Source organism: Carettochelys insculpta, chromosome 9 (genome assembly GCF_033958435.1).
Source record: "Carettochelys insculpta isolate YL-2023 chromosome 9, ASM3395843v1, whole genome shotgun sequence".
Lineage (NCBI taxonomy): Eukaryota > Metazoa > Chordata > Testudines > Carettochelyidae > Carettochelys > Carettochelys insculpta.
In genome coordinates, this window is record NC_134145.1 from 11,741,111 (window position 1) to 11,764,588 (window position 23,478).

General features: G+C 48.3%; 1 protein-coding gene across 1 annotated transcript in view; it reads right to left on the bottom strand.

The window, feature by feature from the left end:
* LRP8 (LDL receptor related protein 8) overlaps nt 1-23,478 on the bottom strand; it is a 248,709-nt gene that overhangs the window by 64,681 nt on the left and 160,550 nt on the right.

Here is a 23,478-nt window from a genome sequence, read left to right on the forward strand (position 1 = left end):
GCGCCCTCCGACGCCCAAGCGGCGATGGATCCATCCGGGACGAGAGGAGGACGGGCGGTCCCAGGGCCTGTCGCGGTCGGGGCACCACCGATCTCGTGGCTGGCGCCCCCCGGGTAGGAGGAGGTCCCGGGCTCCTCTTCGTGCCGGGCCAGGGGGCAATCCCTCCGGACATGCCCTGCCGCCCAGCACACGAAACACCGGGCCTCCCCCAGAGTGTAAAAGACCCGGTACTGGGCCCCTTGATAGGGCACCAGTATAGCCCCCTCTTGGGCTATCCCGCCCTGTGCTGCTGCCAGTGACAGTTGTACCCGAGCCTGCCACCAGAAAGAAAGCACATGCCAAAGGGCGGGGTCCTTGCAGCCCAGGGGCAGGGGGGCTCAGGACTGAGAGAGGCTGGCCCAGGGTGGCAAGGAAAGGCAGAAGGGCGGAGTTGGGGAGGAAGGGCGGGACGGAGGAGAACACCACCCGCACGCCCAGGTCTTCCAGCGGTTCCAGGGGCGTGTGCACGCCCCCTACCGCCAAGCCCCTCTCCACCGCCTCCTGGGTGGCGGCCTCCGAAGCCAGGAAGAAGACAATCTTCCTGAACATCCGAGAGGCCACCACCACGGCTGCGGGCCCCAACACCCGTGTGAACACCCGCATGTAGGTTTCCATGTGGGGCGAGGCAGCCACCAGGAGGCAGCGGACTCCATGCCTCCTGCTGAGCGCGGGGAAGGGGCCGCGACCGTCAGGGGTGGTAGTCCTGGCGGAGGCAGAGGGAGCAGGGTGCAAGGCGATAGCCGCTGCCTGGGCGTACGACCTGGGGGCCAAAGAATCGGAACCCCCAGGCGCGGTGGTGGGAACGGGGGGCAGGGAGAAGGGGGAGCTGTGCCAGATGTTGCAGCAGCTGGGGTAAGAGCCCCCAACCCTGGGAGGTTTGGCCTTCCGGGCGGGGCTCTTGCCTTTCTTTTTCCCCTGGCCCTTCCTACCCTTTTGGGGTGTTGGGTTCAGGGCGGGGTCACCGGAGGCTGCCGTGGCAGGGGTGGCAGGAGTCCCGGAGCCTACGCCTGCGCCCTCGGCCAACGAGATGGCAAGGACCCCGGCGGCCCTGGACGAGGAGGCCGCCATTTCAGAGGTGGAAGGGGTGCCAGTGGAGGGAAGAGGAAGGGGGGCATCGCCAGATGGCCCCCCGGTGGTTGCAGAGGCCATGATGAGGGGTGCAAGGGTGAGGGAATTTATCGGGGTAGGGCACTTTAAGAAGAGCGGGGGAGGGGAGGAGGAGAGGAGAAGGGAGGGAGGAAGTGGCTACCCCTCCCCCACTGGCCAAGCTGAGGACCTGGTCAGGTGGGGGTGGGGCAGGAGGAGAGAGGGAGGAAAGGGAGGTGCAAGGGGGCCACAACTCCCAGCACAGGGTGGTAAGCGGCTCCTGGAACTGCACTGGGATGTGCGTGGGGGGGATTCAATATTTGTAAGTGTGGGGAGGTGAGTGAGTGGAAGGGGAGGGGCTCAGGCACCTAACAGAAGGCGGGGGAGCGTGGGCACAAGGAAGGGGGGGCAAGGTGGAAGGGTGGCAAAGCCAACCAAAGGAGAGGGGGTTAGGGGAAGAGTGTGCCCACGGGTGCCCGAGGGTGGGCCCACAGCAGCCATTGCAGAGCCCCACAGGAGCAGGAAGGAGGAAGGGGCAGATGATTAGGGTGGGGCCCAGATGGAAAGGGCCCTGGCAGCAGCTGGGTGTGGAGCGGGCGGGGCGGTGAAGGAAGCGGTGGCTGCAAGGGTGGGGCAGGGACCACACCCTGACACCCCACCCCCAACTATGCAGCCGCCCCTCTGGAGCCCCGGTGGGGAGGCCCACCCAAACTCACCACCCCAAGCCACTCCACAGCAAGCTGTGGAGGGAAGCCCAGCCACCACCCAAGAAAGCCCCTTACCTCCTCTGGAGCAGTGAGGATGCAGTGGCCAGTGGATGGAAAGGTGGGCCCAAGTAGAGGGCCAGCAGAGTCCCCCCCAGAAGATGGAAGGAGGGGGGGTACCCCCCTCCCCGCCAAGAGGCAGGGCAGCAGGAGTCCCCCCTCACACCACCCACGCAGCAGGTCCAGAAGAAACTAGCTGGGAGGGGTGGGGTGGGGTGGGGTGGGGGGGAGAAGAAGGCAGCCTGCCTAAGGCAGGGAAGAGAAGCTGGCCCAGAAGGGGGGCCAAAAGACAGCCCCATAGCGGTCTGAAGCAGCCAAAGGCTGCCCACCCCCCAGCGCCTCACCTCCCAACCGTGGGGCTCCCCAGATGCGATCCCCGCGGCAGCCCTGCAGCCTAGAGGACAGAGTGTTTCTGTTCCCTGTCTAGGCCCAGACCTTCATTGGTCAGATAGGCCCTGTGCTCCCTATAAAAGGCTCCCCATCTGGTAGCAGGGGGGAAGGTTTTGGCAGGAGCAGGAGCAGGAGCAGGAGCAGGAGCAGGAGCAGGAGCAGGAGCAGGAGCAGGAGCAGGAGCAGGAGCAGGAGCAGGAGCAGGAGCAGGAGCAGGAGCAGGAGCAGGAGCAGGAGCAGGACGAAAAGGTACCACAGGGAAGCAGTGGGCAAAGTGGCCCAGGGTGAGGCTACTACTTTGGGGCAGGGGTAAAGGTCCTGCCAGTTGCCTCTTGTTCTCATAGGGACCCTGGGATGGAGTCCAGGGTAGAGGGTGGGTCTGGACTCCCCCCACCCTTCCCCCGAGGGATCACTTTACTGGAGCAGGCATGGGCCTGCAAGGGGACTGGTATTATTCTCCCTGTATTGGTCCTGCCTATGATGAGGATGGCTTGCTAAATGGAGACCCCTGCCTTTGGAAGGGCTGGGGCAAAAGGGGGGCCTACGTGAGTCTCTGAGGCGGCACAGATCCGCCAGGAAGCGCAGGGACCCACAGAGGCTGACAAGGGACTTTGTCACAGCTGATAAAAGAATACATGTGTCTGTGACAGGATGAAGTTTAATTATAAAGGGAGGAGCCTCAACCTAGAAATAAAACTGGCTTCACATAAATCCTGTGCAAATACTTACACAAAGAGATAGCCAGCCTTCTATGTGCTGGCTGAGAGACTGTGAACAGCAGTTACCCGTCCACTGATTTCACCACCAACTTATGAACTAGACTGCAGAATCACCTCTAATAATCCTAGCTGTGTCAGCCAGCCACCCGAAAGGATGTCTTGTTAGATCAGAAAGGCTAAGGATGGATTTCTTTTCTCTATCTTCTCAGTTTCCTGACTATCTGTACAAACCTCTGCTTCTGTTAGCTGCGGACAACCAAACACATCGTGCAAAACTAGTATTCACCTACTCCTGCCAGCCAGATAGTGGAATATGTAATTGTGGCATTGTAACTCTGGGAAGAGACAGCACTGGAGCAGAAGCTAGTTATAATTTCTTGCTGCATGTTGTTTAAATTTTATTTTTTGTAGACGAGGCAATGGTCACAAAAACTCCATATTTAGGCCTTTTTGAAGTATTTAATTGATTAATAAAACTATCCGTTAAACTTGGGAACACTTAAAAATATGAATCACTTTCCCCACCATTATTATATATTCTTCTAGGAACAAAATGTTTGTCAGACCAGATCAGAGCACTAATCCGTCTAGGTAAGTTCAGAATCCTGTCCTTGCCAGTTGTCCATATCTGATACAAGTTAAGCGTGCAATCTTTTACAGGAGAGGACATTCCTTCTTGATGCCTGCAGCAATCCACTTACACCATGGAACAAGATTACCCTGACTACATTATCCTTCCATACACAGCTAGGCATTGCATTATTAACTCAATGGGTTCTCATTATGGTACCCAGCAGAACTGTACAGCTGTGTCATGCAGCCCAGTTCCAGTTTGTCTGAATGGTTCAAATAATCCCATTCTAACAGACACATGAGAAGTCGGGGGAGCACTCACTAACAGAGACCATCTTAGTGAGCTGCAAAACTAGTAAACATAGAGAGGAGCCATCAGATGATGCTTCAGTTGTCAATTTAGACAGGGAATTTCTTATCCCCTTCAAAATTAGTGACCAAAAAAAAAAAGTGCTGCAGTCAGCACGAGGGATTCTGGATTAGAATTAATCCTAGCAAATAAAGACAAACTGATCACAGAATGAAAAATTAAGGGGAGTTTAGGTACAAGTGAGTACGACTTAATCACATGTATAATGTGCAAGCAGAATGAAGTCCAGGCTAGTAATATGTCACTTGCTGCTTTAAGAAGGCCAATTTCATGAAGCTAAAGTAATTTTTAGCCAAATCATCTGGGAGGAAGAATTTAATTAGAAAAAATGTAAATGATAGCTGGAAATCATTCAAGAACACTTTATTACATGCCCAAAAAGATGCAATCCTCTAATTTGGGAAGACGGCTTACGCTTTTTAAAAGCCAACTTGTTTTAGAGGGAAAAAGAAGGCAGCTATAAAAAAATAAACAATATGTATAACGAATGGAAAGAAGGAGAACTTTATTGTAATGGAGTGTGAGTCAGAAATTAGGAACTGCCGAAAATGGATAAGGAACGCCAAGGGACACAAGAACTGTATGACCAAGAGTTAAGAAATTTTTTCTGAAAACTGTATTAGGAAGAAAAAAAATCCTGACAATGGAATTGGTCCATTACTAGACGGATATAGCAGAATTATCAACAATAATGCAGAAAAAAAAAGTGTTTAATAAATATTCATGTTCTGTATTCGAAGGGGAAGCAAATAATACAGTGACAACCTATGGTAACGATAAGTTTCTTTTCTTTTCAACTAGTATCTCTCGTGGGTGTTAAACAGAAGCCCCTAGTCATTTTTAAATAAGTGGGTTCAGAACAAAGTTTTAAAAGGACAGGCACAGAGGCACACTAGATCATTAATACTGCCTTTTAATAAGTCTTCGAGCACTGGGGAGGTTCCAGAAAACAGAAAGATAATTCATATTGTACATTTGGGGGACACTGAAATTATTCATGAATTTGGATAGAATTCAGCAGTTTGAACTGAAAAAAAACCCTTTTACGAGTTGAAAACGTCAAAACATTTTGTTTCAACATTTACAGAATGAGCCATTTCAACAGTTTGTTTCAAAAGGATATTTTCAAAGACAATCTCCGGTTTAATAGTAACAGAGAGGGAGCTGTGCTAGTCTATATACTATCAGAACAAAAAAAGCAGTCAAGTAGCACTTTAAAGACTAACAAAATAATTTATTAGGTGAGCTTTCGTGGGACAGACCCACTTGTTCAGACCATAGCCAGACCAGAACAGACTCAATATTTAAGGCACAGAGAACCAAAAACAGTAATCAAAGTTGACAAATCAGAAAAAAAAATTATCAAGGTGAGCAAATCAGAAAGCAGAGGGGCGGAGTATGTGTGTGTGTGTGTCAAGAATTAGATTAAGCCAAGTATGCCAAAGAGCCCCTATAATGTCCCAGAAAATTTGCATCCCGGTTCAAACCACGTGTTAATGTGTCGCATTTGAATATGAAACAGAGTTCAGCAGCCGTGTGTGTGTGTCTCACACAGGAAGAGAAGACCCTGAGTGAGGCCTGGCACAGGGGCGAAGGGAATGGGAAGTATTCCCTAGCACCTCTGCTTTGAAGAAGAAAACATATAATGACAAGTGACATTGTAACGCAACGTGATCTCTGACCGGCAGGAAGATTATGTAGTAGTCACAATTTAATTGTGGGCCCTACTTTAGCCATCTGTCTAAAGCGGCCAAACAGCCTGAGGGACCAGGAGGAATGGGATAGACAGGCACAGGAGAATTCTATATATGGAGAGTAGCGGAATGAGGTTAATCATCTCATTGATAGAGTAATTAGAGACATTAACAAAAAGTAAATCAAACCAGATGAACTTGCAGGATGCAAGGACAGAAGCTGTCGCTTGTCACAGTTCATCAGCTCTTTGCACTGAGCCAGGCCCCAGTGGCTACTGTGCCCGAGTGATCTTTTCATGTTTGCATTGAAGCCAAGTACTCAGCACAAAATGAGATAGAAGAGGGAGAAATTGAACATCGATGTGAATGTACCAGAGAAATATTTCTACAAGCTGTTCGTAGTGATACCAAGACAATTAAAATGCAATGGGATTTAAGATGCTGCATGAGGCACAGAATGGTCTCCTGGTAGCAGCCATAAAAATGGGCAAGATTGTTTCCTATCTTGCTTACAGAATTTAGTACGCTTTGGACTTATGTCACCAGAAAGTTTTAGTTCCTTCTCTTCTGCTCTGGTCTTCACACACATGGCAAGGAAATGGTTAATGGTGGTACGTGACACTGACCATTAAAGCTGGCTACTCAGTGCAGATATAAACTATAGCAAGGTCTGTCTTTTCAGAAAGAGACCATTAAATAACTTGGTTGAAACGTCAGACACATCAAGACCAATTTATCACAATGAACTGCCAATGCCAAGGATGGACAACAATGCTTTATTTATAAAGAGACGAGCAAAGGAGACAGGAAGGTTCCATTTACTCACTGCAGCCAATGGCACATTCTTCATTTTCTTTACATGAGGCTACAAAGTCTTTCACAGAACCATAGAGCCTAACTGGCGCCCTACTGTTTGGCTTCCTCTTGTGCTACTGCTGAGCTTTTCAGGCTCCAGACATTATGTATATTCAAGAAAGCCCAAGAGAACAGAATTGATTTGCTTTCAGAAGACCACTTGTCAGGTTCTCACCATACAGGTACTCTAAAAGCATGCATAAAATGTAATTAAGTAACTTCTACTGGTGGGAAACCTACAAGACTTTTCATCAGCAGACTGCATCTGTGAAAAAGGGCTCCTTTGTGGATATGCACCATCTTAATGAGCGGGCAGTTTTTTCAGTATCTCAGTTTAAGAATCCCCAAGACCTTTACTTTGGCTTCTTTCGGAAAGCTTTAATTAACACAGGAGAGAATGCCAGGCAGATGGTTTTATTTTATTAATTATCATTTTTGTCCTGTCAAGTACATTACATCGCTTCAATTTCCAATGCGGCTTTTGGAACTTTAAATCCCTAAATAACAGAATCTGCCTCAATGGTATGGCCCTTAATTTAGGAGATGGTTTGGTTTTCTTTAACACGGGACCTCTACTGGGAATGTCCTGGCATCTTCTGAAATGTTAGGAATTCCTCCCCACTCTTGAAGACCAAGACCATGTGGGATACAATTTCTTGCCACGAGATAGTCCCTCTGAATTCACTGAAGGCAGGATCATACCCTCTATGCAACTATCTACTCCAATGAAATATTAAAGCAAAAAGAAAACTATTAGAAGCTGTTAATCAGCAAAAAAACTTAACTCTGTTAAGTGCCATTCTAATTTCAAGTAGGATGTGCTCCTGACTTTTGGAGATTTATGATTAAGCGAGACATGTGATTATCAGTCAGATTTATTATTCGTATGTCTGCATAGATGTTCTGAATACATAGCTAACTTTTACTTTGTTCATTTTCACTGAAAGCATGGAGACTGGTTGGAGGTCTAAGTCAGTTCCAGATTTGTTCCTTTGTGAATTTTGGATCATGCATTTTTATAGTTACTTTGTTCTAGTTTCTGTTAACGTCTCCTTTCCTTATAGATTCCCCCTCCCCCGGCTCCTTTCAGGCAGCACCTGGAGCAGGGGTGGGCAAATTAGGAGCTGGAGTCTATTTCCTGTTTACCCACTGATTCACTATGTTGTCTAAGACAAGTCCCTCATGCCTCTGCTCAGTTTTTATTCATCTCTGTAAACCACTAAAATACTCAGGTGAAAGGTGTCACTGTAAGAATTATCATTATTATTCCTATTTATCCCCTCTCCCCCTGCCACCCAATCAAAAAGCAAACAGCCTTTCTTTTACAATCTGTAGCAAATGTTTACTATTTCTTCTAATAATCACTTACTACTAATCATGTCTGACCAGATTGACTGGACACCAACACTGAGTTTGGGCTGGTGAATTCTTTTGATTTTGATATCGAAGTCATACCATAACTATTTTGGGAAGTTCCCCTGAAATCACCCTTATTTAGGTGCCTAATATGTATTTATATATTAATAATATACACACACAGATCAAGAACCCATTCATGGAAGTGCAACCTGAATGGCTTCCCACACTAGAACAAAGAGCAATGGTCTGAAGTTACAAAGAGGGAGGTGTAGGCTGAATATTAGGAAAAACTATTTCACCAGGAGGGTGGTGAAGCACTGGAATGTGTTACCAAGAGAGGTGGTGGAATATCTATCCCTAGAGGTTTTTAAGTCATGGTCATGGCTGGGATAATTTAGTTGGGTTGATCTTGCTTTAGGTGGGGGGCTGGACGAGATGACCTCCTGAGGTTCCTTCCAGACCTTGACTTCTATGATTCTGCAAGTCATTATAGTGCAGAATAGATTCAGATTTCAAAATCTATGCCTTCTGATACCACATCAAGGAATATGCCACTTGTATGTGTATATATTCTGGAGTGAAAAATTCTAGATGACCGCTGGAACTCAACAATGAAGAACACAGTTTGGTTCATACACTGGGTCTGTATTTACCTTACAGATACTAGGGGGACTGTTTAGCCTACACAAAGGCATTTTGGTTGGGAGTTGCTTTTTTTTGTAAACGTGGACTGCAATATATAAAGGACTTCAAAATAACCAAGGAATGAGTGTGCAAAAGAAAAATTTGAGGGGAAAAAGTGATTGGTAAAATGATTTTGTTATAAAATATTAAAAACGTATACAGTAATAAAGGTTTTATTGAAATTATCATCTGGGAGCTTGCTGTAATATCATAAGTGAAAAACAATATTCCAGTCTTTGTCCTCTGAGTTTTTCAGTTAAGACTATATACACAGGCTAGAAGTAATGAAATCTATTTTAGGTAACAGCAAATTTTCTTCATGACAGTAAGTTCACAGCAGTGTCTAAGACGGGGGTGAGCAAACTTTTTATGGCTAGCCCAACTTTTTATCCTGACAATTAGCAGGGCCCCTCCCACCTGCAAAAAAACTGTCTCATGTAATTCAAATCAGTGGAAATTTTGCTTATGTTCATATGAAAAAAGAACAAAAAACCTTTGGCATGTGTAAGAAAATAAGCCTCACAATCCACACCTCGGATCCAAGACATGTTCATAGTTTCCTGTTGCTAGCAGCCCAGGGCACGTTGGGAAATTTAGTCCTTTTCCTGCTCCAGGGCCAGCTTCCTAGGCAGGGAGCTGGCCAATGTGCTACAGCTCCCAGGATGCCTTGGGTTCCCCATCATACCCTGCAGGCTCTCCCATACAGTGCAGCAGGGAGGAAGGGAGAGAAACCGGACATGGGGCCTTGGGTTCCCCATCATACTCTGCAGGCTCCCCCACACAGTGCAGCAGGGAGGAAGGGAGAGAAACCGGAAATGGAGAAAGGTGCGTGTTTACACCCTTCACACACACCCCTACATATGTACCTAGTGTTGATTAAAAAAAAAAAAAAGGAATCTTTTACTTTTAAAGTTTCACATCAAATTCAGCCCAGTCATGACTGATGTCTCAAATGAAATGAGACTGGGGCATTTACAGAGTTGGAATGAGGTTATCGAATAACCAACCTGGCTTCTTTGTTGGCAGTCTCAGAAGACAAGGTAGGATGCCTAGAGACTAATCTATCCACCATGCTTACTAGATGGGTCAGGATTGTGGTACACTTGTGGGACAATGAACAGCTTGTACTGCTGTCACTTGTCTGGACCTTCTGCAGTCAATATATATGCAGATATATAAAATACCCATTCGTTGAGTGTGAAGGCAGATTACAGGGGAAAACCCAGAACCAAGTAATATTTTTTCAGATTAAGATAACTAAATTCTTTGAAGTTTTAAACGTAAATTACTATGATGACCCAAAAACTAATTAGGAAAGGACAATAAGAAAATACAACTATAAAGCTCAAGAAATTTCACCCACCATTAATAGGATAACAGTTGATAAGCCTGATAAAGCATTAGCTTCTACAGTGTGATTTGTCTGATAGTGACTTGTTTTCAGAAGTTCCTGAGGGAACGAAACAGGATTTATCTGAATTTAATTCTGTTGTACAGAACATTATAGACCTTCTGAAATGCACTCTGGGTGTTTGTACCAGAAACTGTTCTCTCTCTTGGGCTGCATGTGTTAGAGTTCTATAGTGTTAGAGGTCCATTAAAACGTGCTTCCTGTACCAAAGGCTCAACATGCTTAGAGTAGACAAAACGTACACTGCTTTTAGATGGACAAAACGTACACTGCTAATCACCAGGAATTCAAAATCCCAGGATTTACCCTAATTACCAAAATAAAGAGTGACTCTGCAGAGTAACTCTGGCCTAGCCTTTTACAGTAGAGTGTTGGTATACTTCAGAAGGAAGACCAGGGGCATTGCAAAGGTACTGATTGTTAGGACTGATGAGAGAAGTGATTCCTGGGGCTGGGTGAGGGGGCTCGCCAGCAGCTTTACTATTTAATACATAAATTGAGTTGAGCAGCAGTGAAAGGTGCAAGACAAGGTCTGCCCCAGACACATGGAGTGAGAATTTCAAAAGGACTCAGAGACAGCTCTGAAGTACTCTGTACCCACAACTGGAGCTAGGGCTTTTAAAGAGTTTAGTCTCTAGTAGTTTCCACTGACACTTATGGCCAGATTTTTAGCATAGATCTTTGTGTGGGGTGCTGAGCTCTCTTGCAAAAGCTGGCCATTTCCTCTCATCTACCCCCTCATAAAAGACAGAGGATTTGTAAGGGCTTCTCTCCATGAACGCTCAGTTCAGGGCAAGCTGGGGTGTAAACCCATCGTGCTAGCCTATTGCTCATTAAGGGTCCATGTCTCACTGCTACCATGCACTGATATCTCCCCACAGTGCACTTTAATATACTCCTATTTCAAAGCACAGCAGATCAAAACATGGTAGGGAACTCTTAGTGCTAAGGGCGACAGAGTCTGCACAGATATACTGAACACCCGTGTAAGCCTGGGCTCACACCTAGTTCTCTTGCGTGAACACACCAATTGTGCTAACCTAGAGCTCAGACCCAGGATCACGGGACCCTGCAGGACTAGAGGATCTAAGCCCATGTTAAGCTGTGATTTAGACCCCGAATCCTACTGCCTTCCTGTTTGCACATAATCCCAGCATCACTTGGATCCCTGACCCAAAACTTACCTGGGGCTCCAATTCCTCCTTGTCAGAGAAGTTTTGTGGTTGGCTGTCCCAGTCTGGGTGCCCTTGAACATTCAGCCCCAGGAAGATGAGGAGGGAGGGGAGCCAGGTGTGAGGGTCAGAGAGCTGAGTGGGGGAAAAGCGTCTAACCTGCAGCAGCCGAGCTCCTCGCTCAGCATCCGTGGAGGGAAGATTGACCCCCTCAACACCCTGACTCCTCCCTCTCCTTGCAGCAGAGCTTCTTGGTTCCTGTTCTATCCTCGGCCTCCCCTGCCCTTCCAGGGGCTGTGTGTGTAGAGGCACTAAAGCAACATGTGCTGTGGGGGTGATGAGTGGGAACAGCCTGAAAACTTCTCCGCAGCCTGCTGAGGACCTCTCCTCCCTGGCAGGGTCACGAATCAGGGATCCCCAGAGAGTGCTGGAGCATATGGCAGCCCACGCCTTGGGAATGCACTTAACTGTGCTGTTAACTATAGCAGGCAGTAACCAGGCTAGGGGGCATGTGTGTTTTTCCTGTGAAATCCCCATTTTATGTCAAACCTGAAAACAAGCCAACAAAACCAAATGAAACAAAAAATACCTTCATTGAACAGTCCCATATTAAAAATTCAGGGTTGCCAAGATTAATTTTAATAATATGACAGCCTTGGAAACTGATGTCCTAATTATCCTCAGAAGAGGTGAACACGGGCATTTTCCTGACAATGCAGCAGCCTCACGAAGCAGAGCCCTATTCTAATATCAGAGCATTCAAACCACAGGCATTCTGGGAGCTCATGATGCACCTTAAGTGCTCACGCATTCCTTATGAGCACCCGAGTCCCATCAGTATCACTGTCACAGTCAGAGCTGTAGAGTTTTCCCACAGTGCTAGGGCTAGAGAACGGACACTGGAGGATGGAGGGTGCTAGGCATTCTGGGACAGGGTTACTCTGACTTGGGGCTGTGCACTGCAGTGTGGAGGCCAGAGCCCTAGGTTTGAGCACAGTTCAAAAAACCCCTACCCTCAGTATAGACGTGCAAGCCCCTGGTTCCCTGTCCTGGGTCAGCTAACTCAAGTCCCACTAACCCTAAGCTTACATTGTTGTGAAGCTATACCCACTGTACACAGCAGGCTAGTGAGGGGGTAGACTGATACCCAGTGTTTCTGTAGACGAGCCCCCTGGTGTGGTATGTAATGGTCTCTGTACACTAAATGCTGGCTGTCCTCCAACTGTGAAATCTGAGGGATGAGATGGGAGAATAGGTCCCAGGTTGTATATGTGGTTGTATAAGATCAACAGATTAAAACCAGGATTCTTTTCTCCCAATTGTGCACATTAATTGATTAGCAATAATTGCCTTCCAACATCCATTGATGTTTCTCATGCAGCATGCAGGAAGTCAGGGATAAACCCTGCAATGTAAGTGTTATATCTGAGGTTACTAATGCCCCTCAGTCTTTCCTGCCATTACGCATAGTGACATGTTTATTACTGTTACATACTCACTCAAGAGGTGACAGGACTGATGTGCAGTTTATCCTCTCTGGTTAGTTAGATTCCCCCTTTTATTCTACTTATTTCGAGAGAACAAATGGGTTCTACTCTCCCCGCTTAAAACTATGAGTCTCCTCAGTGTTGATTTTACACCAGACACTCTCAGGGTATATTTGGCAACAATTCCATTATTGGCTAAGGGTACAACATATCATAACGCCTCTCACTGCCTCTTGAAGTGGCCAGAGAAATCTCTCCTCTCCTCACCTTCCTTTGCAAATGATAAGCTACATATGGTGCCTCCTCATGAGGCCCAGCAGCTGCAGACCTAGGAACGAGTCCCCAGGACTAAACTGAATTGCATAGATCCCCCACTTGGCCATGAATGGATGGAGAGTGGGACACAAGTCAAGTGAGGCTGATTAGCATAATACACTGTCTGAGAAATGTGAGATACTGTGCTTGAAACATAGCGTCACTAAATACAAATGGCTGTAAAACGTGAGCAACAAGAACAATCTGAAATGCACTTCAGGAGCATTTCCACTGCGTCAGAATAAAGCAAATGAGATAGTAAGAAGCAATTCTGGATATTATGAGCCATTTGTCACCTCATTCCTACATGAAAACACATATTGCCTTTCATGAGCCCAGAGCCATATGGTCACAAGGTCCATTTTCTTAGACTGGCCTGCATAACAATTAATGACGCAGCACAGCAGCTATGGCTAGTGTCTGGTCTAATCACTAGTGGGCAGAGCTCCCAGCCTGAGTGGAGAAGCAGAAGGTTTCTGCAAGCTCTGGACCCATCTGTCAGCATTTCCCCGTATGCTGCCACCTTCAATCTTTTGCAACATCCTTTCTGGGGGACCTGCAAGTCCAATTATCTCTTCTGGGCTGAGAATGGAGAAGTATTAAAGTACACAGGATTAAATACTGTCCCACATGAAGAATTGGGAATTCTGCCATTGACTTCCATAGGGTTAGGATTTCACCCTCACACCTTAGCTGAAGGCTGGCTGACAATGAGGTCTGCCACACCAGATGTACCCATTAGTACATCCCAGCCAGCAACATTCCTCTGCCAACAGCCGATACTTCCATTTCAGAGCAAGGCATAAAATCAAAACATTATCTAACTTATTGTGCCATTTTTATTTCCTTCATCATTATCTTAGTTTACCCAGCTACAAATCTTATAAGGAGCTACTTGCACAGTGATATGAAGATACAAATAAGAAGCATTATTTATTATTTGTGATAAGTCTGAGAAGCATTTTTTTCAAAGTTAGGAGGGCGTCAGACCTTCCTTCTGATGGTGCCCAGGAATGGCTCAAGCCTCCTTTTGGGAAGAATTTATTAATAAATTATCACAGAAGCAGCCTCCAACGTTATCCATGGGTAAAACTGTGCAGTAGAAGGAACCTCACAAGGGCTGGTACCCACAGTATCTTGTGCCCTTACATAGACCCGGCAACAGTCTGAGCAGTGGACATGGTCTAGTGATTGAAAGCTGGGAAATGAGAACGACGACAGCTGGGTTCCAAGTCCAAGATCTGCTACCTCATAAGATATAATCTGGGCCAGTCACTTAGGACAAGTCCACATTACAAAATTAAGTCATACCGCTATCACAGTAATTACATCACTTTTGAATTCTGCACTACATGCCTTGAGTAGGCATTGTGTGTCCTTCACCAATAGCACTTGCTCCGATTGAAATGTCTGTGGGAGGGATTTGCAGGACAGCTAGTGAAAGTCGACGTAAGCAATGGAGCATCTACATTGACACTGGGCCAACCTAAGCACTCCATCTGTTGCTGAGGTACAGTTAATGGGTGAGTTACATCACTGGGTGCTGTGTTTTAGTGTAGATGCTCAGTTAAGTCAACATAAACTGCCTTACATTGCCCTAACTCTGTAATGTAAATCAGGCCTTAATCAGTTGTGCTTTAGTATCCCCTAGCTCTAAGATTTCACAGTACCTGCTTTATAAAAGAAATATGATGTTTCCCTCACTAAATGCATGTAAAGAACTTGAAATCTGTGAACAGAAGGTGCTACAGAAACAGGTTGCTTCTGTGTGGCACGTGTAGGTCGTACAAAACCTTGACTGCACATTTCGCTTTAACAGGAATATGCAGTGTTTCCAGTTCAGGGCTTATCTTCAGTAAAGAATTTTGTTGTTCTTTTTCTGCCACCTCCCTTCTGCTTCACTAGATTCAACCCCCTCTTGTTCTGTTAGATAAAACCACCCTTAAATCTCGTTCTTACCCCCTAGTATTTCTATTACACTGGAAAAAATAAATCCCCACCAATGAATAACAAAAGTCTGGATTCTCTATAAACAAGTCCTTCACATGCCTTTTGTGATATTTACTATGTCTTTTTAGCTCTGCTGGCAAAGAAGCTTTGGGCCTGGATCCTCACTGCCCTTATTCTTAGTCTGTGTGCGGATAGATGCTGAGTAAGCATGAAAAATGTGAAACAAAAAATACAATACAAAGTTGTATCAGTTAACTAAGTAGTCAGGAACAGCTGACACAGAGCTTACAGAAGTGGCTTTCTTTTCAGGGTACCAAAAATAGGAATATCTGGACAAATAAATACAGTAAAAGCTGTGTAATCCAGATATTTACCAATTGGAAAGCCCTTTAAACCTGCATTACAAATCTTCATGGCTGTGTTTACACTTGTATTCCTCTTTTGAAAGAGGCATGCAAATGAGCGAAATTGCAAATGCAAATGAGGTGCAGATTTACATATCTGGCACCTCATTTGCATGTTCTTCTTTCAAAACAAGAAAAGCAGTATAGATGCAGTTCTTTCAAAAGTAAACCCCATCTTTGAAAGACCCCGTTCTTCCCAAAAAAAAAAGGGAAGAAGAGTTCTTTCAAAGATGGGGTTTACTTTCAAAAGAGCCGTGTCTACACTGCTTTTCTTCTTTTGAAAGAAGCTCGTTCAAAAGAATATGCAAATGAGGCACCAGATATGTAAATCTGCACCTCATTTGCATTTCCAATTTCCCTCATTTGCATGCCTCTGTCAGAAGAGGAATCAAGTGTAGTCACAGCCCATAGGAAGTCGAATACATAGTTCCGTTGGTGAAGGGCCAATAGGCTCCTCACTTGACTCCATGGGTCTCCCTGGAGGTGGTGACATGTCCCTGCTGCTCCCAAGAGTACGGACGTGAGTTCAAGGCACGGCCTCCAGGAGGATGGTTGGGGATGGAAGGAAGCTCAGGGCAGGGGCTCAGGGTATGCAAGGGGGCTCAGGGTGCTGGATCCTGGAGGTGTTCACTGTTAGAACAAAAATATTCAGGCCAGCCTACAAGGGCCAATATGTTATCAGTTAGCTAGTTATAGGAGGTGTACAAACAAAGAATCAAAGTCACAGTCTGTCTGTATGTAGTCTGAGGCCTTGTCCTTTAGCTAAGGCCTTTGGCTAAGCAGCAGGGGCAGCCGTACACTGGGAAACATATGATCACACCCACACGCATCCCAAATAAGGCAATTCTGGGCTGTTTGTAAGACAATCCTGGGCAGTGGGTAATTCAGGCAAGGGAAAGCATTGCAGTCCCAAAAATACAGGGGTGACTCTGCACGTGGTCTGGCCCATCAGGAGGACTGTGCTCATGTGTCAGTCCAGCGGACAGGTGCTCCAGCCAGGTGGGAAGGCTAGGGCTGCATGGTTGCTTGGCCAGCTAGGAAGGCTGGGGCTGCAGCATCACTGCCCTGTGCTCTGGGGGCTGCAGGGCTGCCTGGCTGTTCTGGGAGCCAAGGCTGTCCAGCTGTTCCTGGGGCCAGGACACAGCTTGGTTGCTCCTGAGGCAACACTGTTGCCCAGTGCTCCAGGGGCCAGAGGAGCTGGGATTCCCCAGCTCCCATCATGTCCATAGTATGGTGATGGCTGGGGATGCAGCATGAAATGCAGAAGGGGGTGGAGAGACTGCACAACCCCATTGACTGGTTTCTGGCCAATGGGAGCTCCCTGTTTGAAACACCCTTCTCCTTCCTCTCAAGCTCATAGCTGTTCATAGGGTATTTGAACTCCTCACTGGCACAGAATGCTTCTTCTCTGCTGTCTTTGGGTTTGGAGTTTGAGTCTGAGTTGAGCTGGAGTTTGGAGTTACAAAGAGCCAGATATTATTAAACATCTAAGTGGAGAACAAACCTTTTTTGTCTTCCCGTTAGCTGGTAAGTATCAAACTAATCTTCAGCAATCCTGGAGCTGCAATGCTACCAAGGAGTAAGCTTCATGTAAAGTCACTCAGTGGTCTTCATATAAAGTCACCCATTTCTTCCTTTAATCCATTCTCTCTCCATTAAACACCCCAGTAAATACCTCAGCATGGTGATCTCTCACCAGCACTTTATCCTTGCAGATAATTACATGATGCGTTTTGGGGGCTCAGACAGAATTCTCAGTTACTTTAAAGAAACTTTTTTGTACATTGGGAGTCATTCAGATGGAAAGGAAAGAACTGTTTTTACTGGGTACATCTAAGTGAGAAGGATATTTGTGTTCCCTGACTTTTCATCCCCACCCTGGAATTCTACATAATATTCGTGCCCCATCAGTGTTCCGTCCTTAGTGTACTGGACCCAAAGGAATAATGCCAGAAGGAGAGTTATTTCCAAGACATTCTGGCAGATTAAACTCTGGATTTTCTTGCTTTAGAGGAATTAAATAGACCCTTAACCTTACCTGAGGATTTTAAACATGTCTGAAGGGACTATCAAAGGAATTAACAAAACTCAGTTAGCTCGAGTTAGCTCTTGAACTAAGGATTGGATTACATCATACTGGAAAAGTTAGAGATACTTAAAATAATCACTTAAGGCAGAGGGTTGCATCTGTGCAATGGTCTTTACTGCAGGTTAAATATACCGAGAGAATGTGGTTTTGAGCTAAAAAAGAGAAGTTACTCACCTGTAGTAACGATGGTTCTTCAAGATGTGTCCCCGTGGGTGCTCCACAGTAGGTGTCGGGCTCGCCCGGCGCCGCAGATCGGAAATCTTCCAGCAGTTTCTCCTGGATCGCGCATGCGCCGGCGCGCACCGCCCCCCTGAGCGCCCCCGGCCGCATGCACGATCCGGTCCCCGCCAGTTCCTTGACCAACCGCCTCGGATGCTCCTGAAAAACACGAGACAGAGATCCGAAGCGGGGAGGATGGGCGGGTGGTGGAACACCCACGGGGACACATCTCGAAGAACTATTGTTACTACAGGTGAGTAACTTCTCTTTCTTCTTCAAGTGGTCCCCGTGGGTGCTCCACAATAGGTGACTACCCAGCAGTAACCCAAGTAAGGAGGTGGGTAATCAGTTTATGTGCAGCTTGCCCCCGAGAGGACTGCTGTCGACAGACGGGTATCCTCTTAGAATACCCGAGGCAGGGCATAATGCTTGGCGAAGGTGTCATAGGATGACCAGGTCGCCGCTCTACAGATGTCTGTTAATGCAATGCCCTTGAAGAAGGCTGTTGACGCCGCCACCGCCCTGGTGGAGTGAGCCCTGGGCGGGGCCAGCAAAGGAGTCTTTTGAAGTTCGAAGCACATTTTTATACAGGACACAATGTGCTTTGAGATTCTCCAGGAAGAGAGACCTTCTCCTTTTGACCCGGGAGCAAAAGAGACTAGAAGCCTGTCCGTTTTCCGGAAGGACTTAGTTCTGTCTGTGTAGAAGGTCAACGCCCTCCTCACATCTAGGGGATGCAGGCGTGCCTCCTTGCCGGAGCTGTGAGGCTTCGGGTAAAACTATTGGCTCGTTAAGATTGGACTCTGAAGAGACTTTTGGAACAAAGGCTGGACGCAGCCTTAAGGTTACCGCCTCCTTTGAGAATACTGTGCAGTGAGGCATTGCCATCACTGCCGCGAGCTCACTCACCCTGCAGGCTGACGTAGTTGCAAGGAGGAAGGTTGTTTTTATTGTAAGGAGACGTAGGGGAACTGTGGCTAATGGTTCAAAAGGTGGACCCGATAGCGTGCTGAGCACCAAGTCCAAATTTCACGATAGTGGAAGCGGTTTCTGAGGGGGGGGTACAGGTTTACCAGCCCCTTCAAGAACCTGGTAACGATAGGATGGGCGAATACCGTGGGCCCTTCCTCTGTATGCCGAAAGGCTGATATAGCGGCGAGGTGGACCTTTAGCGAGGATAGAGAAAGCCCGCCTCTCTTGAGGTCCAATAAGTACTCTAGTATTACAGGTATAGGAACGTCAAGGGGAGCTAACTGCTTGGCGGAACACTAGGCTGTGAATCGAGTCCATTTCTGCTTGTAAGTCCTCCTGGTGGAGGTCCTTCAGCTACATTCCAGGACTTGTTGTGCTCCCTCCGTACATGTGCTCTTTAAGGAGCTGAGCCATGGATTAGCCATGCTTGTAGGTGCAGACCCTGAGGGTGTGGGTGCACTATGGACCCTTGAGCCCGCGTGAGTAAGTCCGGCGCCACCGGTAGAGGGAGCGGTGGGCGGTCCAACATGCGCAGAAGCAAGGGAAACCATTGCTGCCAATCCCAAGTGGGACTATGAGTATCATGCGAGCTCTCTCCCTTCTGGCTTTGTGCAAGACCTTGAGGATTAGCGCTGCAGGGGAAACGCGTAAAGTAGGGAGCCCTTCCATGAAAACATGAATGCATCCCCCAGGGACCCCCGCCCCACTCCTGCCCTGGAGCAGTACTGGGGACACTTTTTTTTTTTTTTTTGTACTGGGTGGCAAACAGATCAATCTGGGGAAAAATCCCATGTATGAAAAATGCGCTGTAGCAGATCGGAGCGGATCTGCCATTCGTGCGTGATTGCGAAGCGCCTGCTCAGCTGATCTGCATTCACGTTGTGAGCGCCCGGCAAGTACGAGGCTTTCAACATTATGTTGTTGGCGATGCACCGATTCCACAATTGGAGTGCTTCCGCACATAGGGCACGGGATCGTGCTCCCCCTTGTCGATTGATGTAGAAACATAGTGGAGCTATTGTTGGTACTGAATCCCGACTACTTTGCCATGTAGGTAATCTCGAAAATGTTTGCAGGTGTTGAACACTGCTCTGAGCTCCAGTATGGATACGTGCAGTGTCTGTTCCGAAGGGGACCATAGCCCTTGCATTACCTTGTCGCTGATGTGCGCTCCCCATCCCATGTGGGAGGCGTCGGTAGTAAGAAAAATAGAAATTTGTGGTTGGTGAAAAGGCACCTCCACTAGCAGATTCTCGGGGTTTTCTCACCACGCCAGGGATCTGCGCACCTCTGTTGTGGACGACACCACCCTCTGGACAGTGTGGGATGCCGGTTTGTAAACGCTCGCCAGCCAATGCTACAGGCTTGACATGTGCGACCTGGCATTCTGTACCACAAACGTCGCTGCCGCCATGTGGCCCAGCAGCTGTAGGCACGTTAAAGCCCGGCACCGTGGGGCTGTATGTGATGACCTGCACCAGCAAACTGATTGCGCGGAAGCGGGCGTCGGGTAGATACACCCTTGCTGTGATAGAGTTTATGCGTGCCCCTATGAACTCTATATGTTGTGTGGGTTCGGACTTTGACTTTGCGAGGTTGATGACTAGGCCCAGTGAAGAAATGTGTCCGCTGTGACACGTATCATGCGTGAGACCTCTGCCTTCGAGGTCCCTTTTAGCAGGCAGTTGCCCAGATATGGGAAAAATAAACACCCCCTGTCTGTGCAGGTAGGCTGACACCATTGCCAGGGTTTTGGTAAAGACTCTGGGGGCCGAGGAGAGGCCAAACGGAAGAACCCTGTGCTGGAAGCGCTCCTGGCCAACCGTGAAGCGGAGGAAGCGTCTGTGTGCCAGGTGGATTGTTATATGAAAGTAAGCATCTCGTAAGTCGAGTGCTGCAACCCAGTCTCCATCGTCCAGTGCCGTGAGTATCAAGGCAACTGTGATCATCCGAAACCGTTGCTTGCACAAGTAACGGTTGAGGCCCCGAAGATCTAAGATGGACCTCCAGTGTCCTGTTTTCTTCCCTGGTAGGAAGTAGCGTGAATAAAAACCTTCCCCTGGAATTATTCCGGCACTCTTTCCACCGCCCTTATAAACATAAGGTGAGTCACCTTCTGCTTGAGCCTCGCCTCGTGGCAGCGTCCCTGAGGTGAAGCCTGGTGGGAGGCTTCATTGGTGCAAGCAACTGGGAGGGGATCGCATAACCCGTGGCTACGATCTCCAGCACCCATATGTCTGTGGTGATCTTTTGCCATTGGGAGTGGAACTGTCTGAGGCGATGATGGAACATGAGATGAAAGTGGCATTGAGCGAGGGTATAGACAGTGCAGCCCCCAACATACCCATCAAACTTGTTGCCTTTGGGCCTGACCCGAGGGCGTACGGCTTTGTTGAGAACGTCGCCTAGGAGTTCTGTACTGTTGCCGCTATTGATAGAGCCTTTGGCCGTAGCCCCGTTGATATTGAGCACGCTGTGGTTGTAAGCGTAGCGTCTTTGCTGAGGATAAAATTTTTCCCTCCTGTATGGGGGAGTATAAATGCCCGAGGTTCTAAGTGTAGCTCTCGAGTCCTTACTGGAGTGAGGAACTGAGTCAGTTGACTTTGCAAACAGGTTTTGTGTATCAAAGGGAAGCTCCACGATCTTCGCCTGTAGGTCCCTCAAGATAGCCGACGTCTGGGGCCAGGATTCTCTACGCATGACCACTGCTGTAGCCGTTGAACGTGCCGCCGTGTCCGCCATGTCCAGGGCAATCTGGACTCCCGTCCGCGATGCTGCGTAGCCCTCTTGAACAATCGCCTTTAACACCGGCTTTTTATCTTCCGGAAGTGGATCCATGAGGGGAGTAAGCCCGGAGTAATTATCAAAATTATGGTTTTCTAGGTGTGCCCATTATTTACCATTCCCAATAGCAGGATAGGAGAGGAATATACCTTCCTGCCAAACAGCTCTAGCTTCTTAGCATCTTTGTCCGATCCCCCGATTTGTACTGAGAAACCTTTGACCTCTGCTGGGACGACCCGACCACCAAAGAATTTGGTTGTGGGTGACTGAAGAGGAACTCCATGCCCTTAGCCGGGACGAAGTATTTCTTATGCGCTCTCTTGTTCGTAGATGGAACAGAGGCCGGAGTCTGCCATATAGCAGTGGCTGACTCCAGAATGGCTTCGTCCAGCGGAATAGCAATTTTGGATGAAGCCGGGGGTCTCAAATTCTTCAGGAGTTTGTGATGTTTCTCCTGCACCTCTGCCATTTGAATGTCTTGCGTGAAAGCCACCCTTTTAAACAGCTCCTGAAACCGTTTAAGGTCATCCGGGGAGAGACATCCCCGGAGCCATGGCCTCATCTGGGGAGGATGAGGAGGAACCACTAAGGTAAACCTCCCTCGAACCCTCGGGTTCCTGTGGTGGATGATACACTTGCTCGCTGGAGGATTGTGAAGGAAAGTCTCGGGGTTCTAAAATTAACTCCCCTTGAGACAACTGTGTTTCCATCCCCGATCGGGCGTGCCCACGGGGGTACTGAGCGGCCGGGGGGGGACCTGCCCCTGGGTGTAGGCCTGTGGTTTGTCTGTGTCCAGCATGATAAGGATGACCATGGCAGCATGGGTGAAGGTGGCCCAAGCCATGGTGACATTGGTTGGAGGAACGGAGAAGGAGGTTTTTCTTTTCTTTTCTTTTTTTTTTCTTTCTGGATGGGCCGGTGGAGACACAGGCCTTCGGTGCCGCATGTGTATCACAGGGGTAGGGCTTGGTGCTAACAGCAGCGCAGCCCTGTCCAGAGATGGACTGCGGTGCCGGGTTTTTGATGTTGCCTTGCCCCTCCACTGCAGGGCCAGCACCGCCCCCTCCCATGCCGGGGATATCGGCCCCGCTGTCAGCGCTGCGCTCGGCACCGTCAGCTGCGGTGCCGCGCGGGTATCCTCCTCCGGTGCCTGCAGGCTCCGTGCCTGGCGCCCCTGCACCGCTGGTGCCATGGGGGTCTGTGCCGCCTGTGGCGATGCCACCGGTTCCGGCGCTTGCCTGGCTGACGCTCTAGGTGCCGCGTGTGCCAGCTGTTGTATAACCAGAGGCTCAGCCTCTGCCACGTACGCTGCCGCGCTGCCGCTTGCCTGAGTATGCGGCTGGGGGCTGTGTGCTCTGCTCGTCCTGCTCGCTGCAAACACCGGCAAGGATCGAGCCAGGGAGAGTTTCCTCCGTTTCTGCACTGAGGAGGTCAGAGAAAAACTACCCTCCTCTTATGCAACCCAGAGGGCCCTTCTGGGTGAGACTTCTCCGGCAAGTCCGGCTGGAGAGCTTATCAATAAGAGCGTTTTACGCCTCATAGCTCTGTCCTTCCTGGCCCTGACTGTGAGCTTAGCACAGTGAGAACACTTCTGGGTAGCCGTAATTCCCCCAGGCATCGGATGCCTTCGCTATGCCCCACGGAGGCCGGCGTAGCTTCACGGCATGACTCCCGCTTTGTAAAACCTGAAGAGGCCATTGCAGTGACTCCTTTATTGTTAATAGGGTACTTAGCACTTAATCCGTGCCTTTCCACCCCAAATAGTGATCACCGGCCTGCAGCAGCGGGCAGCCTAAATGGCCTTCATGTCTGCTCTTCTCTTCTCCGCTCCTCTCTTTTTCTTTTTTTTTTCTGATATTCTCTTTGTCTTTGCTTTCTCTCTCTCTTTTTTTTTTTGTTTAATAACCGAAAACAACAAATTACACGTGGAAAAAAACCACTAAGTAATCTGACTCTGGCCTTAGCCTGAGTGGATTCCGTCTGCAGCCGATGGCGGTTGAGAAGGAACTGGCGGGAACCGGATTGTGCACGCGGCCGGGGGCGCGCAGGGGGGCGGCGCGCGCCGGCCCATACGCGATCCAGGAGAAACTGCTGGAAGATTTCTGATCTGCGGTGCCGGGCGAGCCCGACATCTATTGTGGA